Here is a 6,000-nt window from a genome sequence, read left to right as displayed (position 1 = left end):
CAGAAAAAGGGTTTTGCAAGAGCTAGTGCCCTTTTTCCCTGATTTCTAGGATTTTCCTAAAGCCCTAAAAGTTTTCTCAAGTGAACAACTTATTTCCATTTTCTATTTTGTAAATCTGGTCAAAAAACTTGAAAGAAAGAAAAAAATTCTTTACGTAACTGGAAGGCATAGCAAGAGGAGTCAGGAGAACTGTAGTGGGGGTGTGTGTGTGTGCGTGCCCGCACAACAGCCCCCCTGCAGGGCATGGACAGAGCTTGGGACAGAGCTTGTGAGTATGCTTATGATTTAAAAGGGGATTTTAGGGGCTCCTGGGTGGCTTAGTCAGTTGGATGTCCAACTTCAGCTCAGGTCATGATCTCACAGTTCGTGGGTTCGAGCCCCGCGTCAGATTCTGTGCTGACCCCTCAGAGCCTGGAGCCTCCTTCAGATTCTGTGTCTCCCTCTCTCTGCCCCTCCAATGCTTGTGCTCTGTCTCTCAAAAATAAATTTTAAAAAGGAGGATTTTAAGCGTGCTCCACTGGCTCAGTCATTGGAGCAGGTGACTCTTGATCTCAGGGTCATGAGTTCAAGCCCTGCATTGGGTGTAGAGATTACTTACAAAAATAAAATTCAAATATAAAGAAAAAAGGGAATTTTAAGCCATACTAAGGCTACAGGGACACACAAACCTGTGCGGGGGCACAAGAGGAGAGAAAGCAGGAGAGCACAGGGAGTTGACAGGCTCGGCCTGTCATGTTCCCCTAACACACGCTGAGTGCTGGAGACCCTGTTGTGTGCGATATTGTTGGACTTTGGTTTTACAGAAACTCCCTTTGATGCGTAAGTTTTTGCCGCCGTAAGAGATGCTGAGGGTGACAGGGTTGGTGTTCTGAACAAGTTTGTTTTCCTTTCTCAGCCATCAAGAAACCTAAAACAGGAAGTGATTCAGGGATAGAATGATTCAGACCAGTTCAAACACAAGTTGAGCTGAGCATTTTGCTGGGGCCCAAATGCTCCTGTTGTAACTCAGACTTCCAGCATCCTTTAACTTAGAATTCTGAATTTGAAAGGACAGCTGGCCCCACCCTCTGTCCCCAGGACCACACAGTCTAGCCAAACTATCCCTCAGTCATGGGATTTTGGATTGGGTCTTTGCTCTTTGCTGTGCAACCGTCAGCAAGTCACTTAACTTCTCTGAACCTCCATTTCTTGATTTGTAATACATACAACTCTTTTGAACACTAAATGAGAAAAATGTTTGTGAACCTTGCTCTGTAAACCCTAATGGTCTCAAGAAATGGAATTGAGAGTGGTTATTCTCAGTGGGAGGTTGCCGTGTGCTCAGGTCCATTGTCCCGTGCTGAATCCTTGCTGTAACTCTGTTTTACAGGACAAGAAACTGAGGCCTGGAGTTTGAGTAATTCCTTCAAGGTTACCAAGTTGGTAAGTAACGGCCGGATGGCCATCTGTTTCCCAGTTTGCGCTCCTAACCACTTTGCTGTGAGGAAAAATTAAAGTGGATTGAAATATTAGGCCAGGACATGGATTTCCGTTCAGTAGAAGTAAGAACCTGCTGCCTCTGTTGAAATTAGAATCCATGGGCTTTCTCTCATTCACTCCACGGATATTTATGGAGACCCTACAAGGTTAGCAGGTGAAATCGTTAATTTAAATAAGAACTTTGGAGACAGGGGGCATCTGGGTGGCTCAGTCAGTTGAGTCTCCTGCTCTTGGTTTTGGCTCAGGTCATGATCTTGTGGTTAGTGGGATCAAGCCCCATGTCGGGCTCTATGCTCACAGGGTAGAGTCTGCTTGGGATTCTCTCTCTGCCCCTCTCCTGCTCTTTCTCTTTCAAAATAGATAAATAAAACCTAAAAAATAAGTTTAAAAAGAACTTTGGAGAAAAGAAGATGCTCTCAGCCTCTTGTCATCCGTAACAATAGTAATAGTTGGCAGTTATTGAATACTGTCGAATAGTAGAGCCTGTGCCAAGAGCTTTGAATCATCTTGTTTAAATTTCAAAAGAAACTTGAGGTTCGAAGAAGAGAAGTAACTTGCCCAAGTTCACTTTAATAGCAAGGGTGGTCTTAATCTATTTGGGCTCTTGTGACAAAATACCGCAGACCAGGGGTGGGGGTGGGCATTCAACAACAGAAACTTAATTCTCACAGTTCTGGAGACTGGCAAGTCCGAGGTCAAGGTGCCGGCAGATTTGGTGTCAGGTCAAAGCCCCACTTCCTCATTCACAGATGGCTAGAACCTCACATGGCAGAAATGGTGAGGGAGCTCTCTGGGGTCTCTTTTATTAGGGTGCTAATCCCACTCATGAAGGCTCCCTCCGCAGGACCCAGTCACTCCCTAAGGCCCCACCTCCTAACACTGTCACATTGGAGGTTAGGTTTCCACAGAGGAATTTGGTGGGGACACAAACAGTCCATGGCAGGGCTAGAGTCAGTATTCGCATCCATGTAGCCTGGCTGGACAGCCAGTGCTCTTAACTGCTGGGAGGCCCCTCATGGAAAACCAGTTTGGGGCGCCTGAGTGGCTAGGTTAAGTGTCCGACTCTTGATTTCGGCTCCGGTCACGATCTGGCAGTTTTGTGAGTTCAAGCCTTGCATGGGCTCTGCACTGATAGCACAGAGCCTGTGTGATAGCACAGAGCCTGCTTACGATTCTCCCTTTTTCTCTGCCCCTCTGCTCACATTCTCTTTGTCTCTCTCAAACTAAATAAAATGAGCTTAAAAGAAAAGAGAGGAGAAAAGAAAAGAAAAAAATGACCTTGGTGAGCCTGGGTACCCACTGTCCTCACCAGGCACTCTCTTTTCTGCCTCTTCTGTCCCTTGTTTCCCTGGTGTCCTTACTGCCTGTGTGTGGCTGGCTAGCCCCTAGCGAGCTTTGGCCGTGGACCGGAGATCAGATGGCAGGATGTCATGTAGCGGTCACTCATGCACGCTTGTAATTTTTATTTTAATTGAGGTATAACTTAGATACTGTAAAATGAAAATCTATTTTTAATAGATTTTTTAAAATGCATATTTATTTTGAGAGAGACAGAGAGCGTGCATGTGCCAGCAGGAGAGGGGCAGAGAGAGGGGGAGAGAGAATCCCAAGGAAGCTCCATGCTATCAGCAGAGCCTGATGCAGGGCTTGACTTGAGGAATCGTGAGATCATGACCTGAGCTGAAATCGAGAGTTGGATGCTTAGCTGACTGAACCACCCAGGCGCTCCTTTAAGATTTTTAAAAAAGATTTTATTTTAAAGTAATCTCTACATTCAACATGGGGCTCAAACTCACAACCCCAAGATCAAGAGCAGCATGCTCTACCGACCAAGCCAGCCGGGTGCCCCGAGACTTCTCTATTCTTATAGGGGCGCCTGGGTGGCTCAGTTGATTAAGCATCCCACTTTGGCTCAGCTTGTCATCTCGCGGTTTGTGGGTTCGAGCCCCGCATCAGGTTCTGCGCTGACAGCTCAGAGCCTAGAGCCTGTTTTAGATTCTGTGTCTCCCTCTCTTGGCCCTTCTCCTGCTCGTGCTCTGTCTCACTCAAGCGAGTGAATTGGGAGGGGTCAAAAGAGAGGGAGAGAGAGCCCCGCAGAGCCTGATGTGGGACTTGAATCCATGAACTGTGAGATCATGACCTGAGCCAAAATCAAGAGTCAGATGCTTAGCCAACTGCGCCATCCAGGCACCCCTTCCCCCAAGATTTTATTTTTCAGTAATCTCTACACCCAGTGTGGGGCTTGAACTTAAAAACCCAAGATAAAGAGTCACAAGCTCTACCAGCTGAGCCAGCCAGATGCCCCTTTATGAATTCATAATATGTCACCCCATCTTGTCCCCCCCAGACAGGGTATCCAAGGTTTCCGTCTCTCTAGGACATTCTCTTATGCCCCTTCAGAGTGAGTCCCGCCCCAGGACTAACCACAGTTCCGACTTACAGAAGTCCTGCCTCCATCATATCATAGATTCTTGCTTCCAACTCATCCAGACCCAAATATACATGCTCAGCAAAAACAAAGTACAGATAAAAATAACACTTTAAATAGTGTGGGCGATCCTGTCATTCCACCCAACAGGCATCTTTCTTTCCGAGTGAGTGTGAATGAGACACAGATCTGCTGTCCCTTCTGTCACTCTTTGTTCCTGTGGCTTTTTGGAGTATGAGCATCTTGTGCCATCAAGTGTGTTTCCTCTATTTATAGATTTCAATTATCCTACAACACAGCTCTGAAATCCAAGCCAGCTATTTCTTTCTGGTGCTCAACCTAAGAAACCAAATCCAGTGCCGAAGCACCACGGCCTGTGTTGTTGGGCCTGTGTTGGGAGATGGTTTGTTGGTCTCCATTGTGAAGCCTTATGATTAGATTTTTAAGGAGAATTTTGACTCCTTTTGGTTTTCATCTCTGTGCTGACTTTGGAAGCTAACCCTTGAGTCGGCTGCCATGGTGATGTGCACAGAACTCAAGCATGGGTAGGTGGTTATGTTAGACTTGGAGACCTAGAACGCTCTGCCAACATGGTGGACCATGCTGATTTGTGTGTCTTTCCTGAAACGGACACAGAGTGGACTGAAATGTTAAGATTTGTATCTAGGGGAGCTCACCAGAAAGGGGAGTCCTCAAGTATCAGAAATGAAGAGAGAAAATCAAGCCAAATGATTATATGGGCTGAAGTCACGACAGCTTGCGGGCTTTGGTCCCCAGGAACAAGCCATGGAATCTGGGCATTAAGGTTTAAATGTCACGGTGGGTCTAGAAACGAGACTTAGGGCCATTGTGAAACTGAGCACTTGAGAGCCTTTTAAAAAACGTTTATTTATTTATTTTGTCTATTTAGAGAGTGAGAATGGCCGAGAGAGAATCCCAGGCAGGCTCCATACTGTCAGCACAGAGCCTGAAACAGGGCTCAATCCCGTGGACTACGAGATCATGACCTGAGCCAAAACCAAGAGTCAGATGTTAAACCGACTGAGCCACCCAGGTTCCCAGAACACTTGGGAGCCTTAAACATTATGCTTCTTCATGTAGAGGGGCTAGAAATACTCCATTTGGAGGAATAGAGAGGCAGCTTGCCTTGAGTGGAACAAGCCACCAGCAAGAAATTAAAAAACCATATGTAGTTGTGGAATCTGTATTTTTATTGTGTCTTAGATTATGAGACCCCTCCAGCTGAGAAATGAACGTAAAAACTGGCCTAGTGCCCTGGAAATTCCTAGCACAAACACAAACCCCCCAGGGTATTCAGCAACTCAGACCTAACAGAACTCCCACAGCAAGAACTACCTCTGAGGACAAGTTTGCAATTAAATGACGTGAGCTATCCAGGAAATGAACTGCTTCAAGTTGGAAGTAATAGAACCATCTAAAAGAGACTATAAAATAGCATATTTAAAGTAATTAATGACTCCAGATGATCTAAAAGATGTAAAGAAAGATGGAAAAGAATAGGTTGATTTGAAAGGCAGCCAAATTCAATGGAAACACAGTCACCGTAATGAAAATCCAAGAAAAGCGTTAACGGACAGATGAGACGTAGCCAAAGAAATAGTTAGTGAGCTGGAAGACAGTGGTAACAGTTTACACTTGTCGAGTCCTTAGTATGTGCCAGATGTTGCAAATACGTACAGGAACTCATTTCATCCTGAGAACAAAGTTTGTATTTTATGGATGGGGAAGCCAGGGTGTGGGGGTTTATGCTGCCTGCTCAAGGTCACACAGCTGGTAAGGATGGAGCTGGGATTTGACCCTGGGCTGTCTTGTGTGGCCTGGAGTCTATGTGTGTAATTATTACACTGTAGATTGTCCTCAAAAATAAGCACTAAATAATAGAGATGCAAATACACAAGAATGGTAAAAAGGCATAGAAGAGAAAATAAGAGGATATTGTGTATGCCCGAACAGATGGGCTGGGGAAAGGCAGACATAATGACAAAAGAGACGCAATGATTAGATGTCCCTTCAGATTTTCTCCAGTCCTTAGGTTCCAAGGATCTGTGACCAAGTCACAAGAACCTGTGGCC

General features: G+C 45.6%; 1 protein-coding gene across 9 annotated transcripts in view; it reads left to right on the top strand.

Moving 5' to 3' along the window:
- The first annotated feature begins 1,369 nt into the window (after positions 1–1,369).
- Positions 1,370–6,000, top strand: part of FAM49B (family with sequence similarity 49 member B) — a 104,811-nt gene continuing 100,180 nt past the window's right edge. For all 9 annotated transcript variants that reach the window (XM_029924079.1, XM_029924086.1, XM_029924081.1 and 6 more), the window contains exon 1: positions 1,370–1,422. The gene's annotated coding sequence lies outside the window, so the exon portion shown is untranslated. The remainder of the gene's footprint in view (positions 1,423–6,000) is intronic.

This window comes from Suricata suricatta, chromosome 15 (assembly GCF_006229205.1).
Source record: "Suricata suricatta isolate VVHF042 chromosome 15, meerkat_22Aug2017_6uvM2_HiC, whole genome shotgun sequence".
Classification (NCBI taxonomy): Eukaryota; Metazoa; Chordata; class Mammalia; order Carnivora; family Herpestidae; genus Suricata; species Suricata suricatta.
Note: the sequence above shows the minus strand (reverse complement) of the source record. Positions and strands in the feature narration are given on the sequence as shown.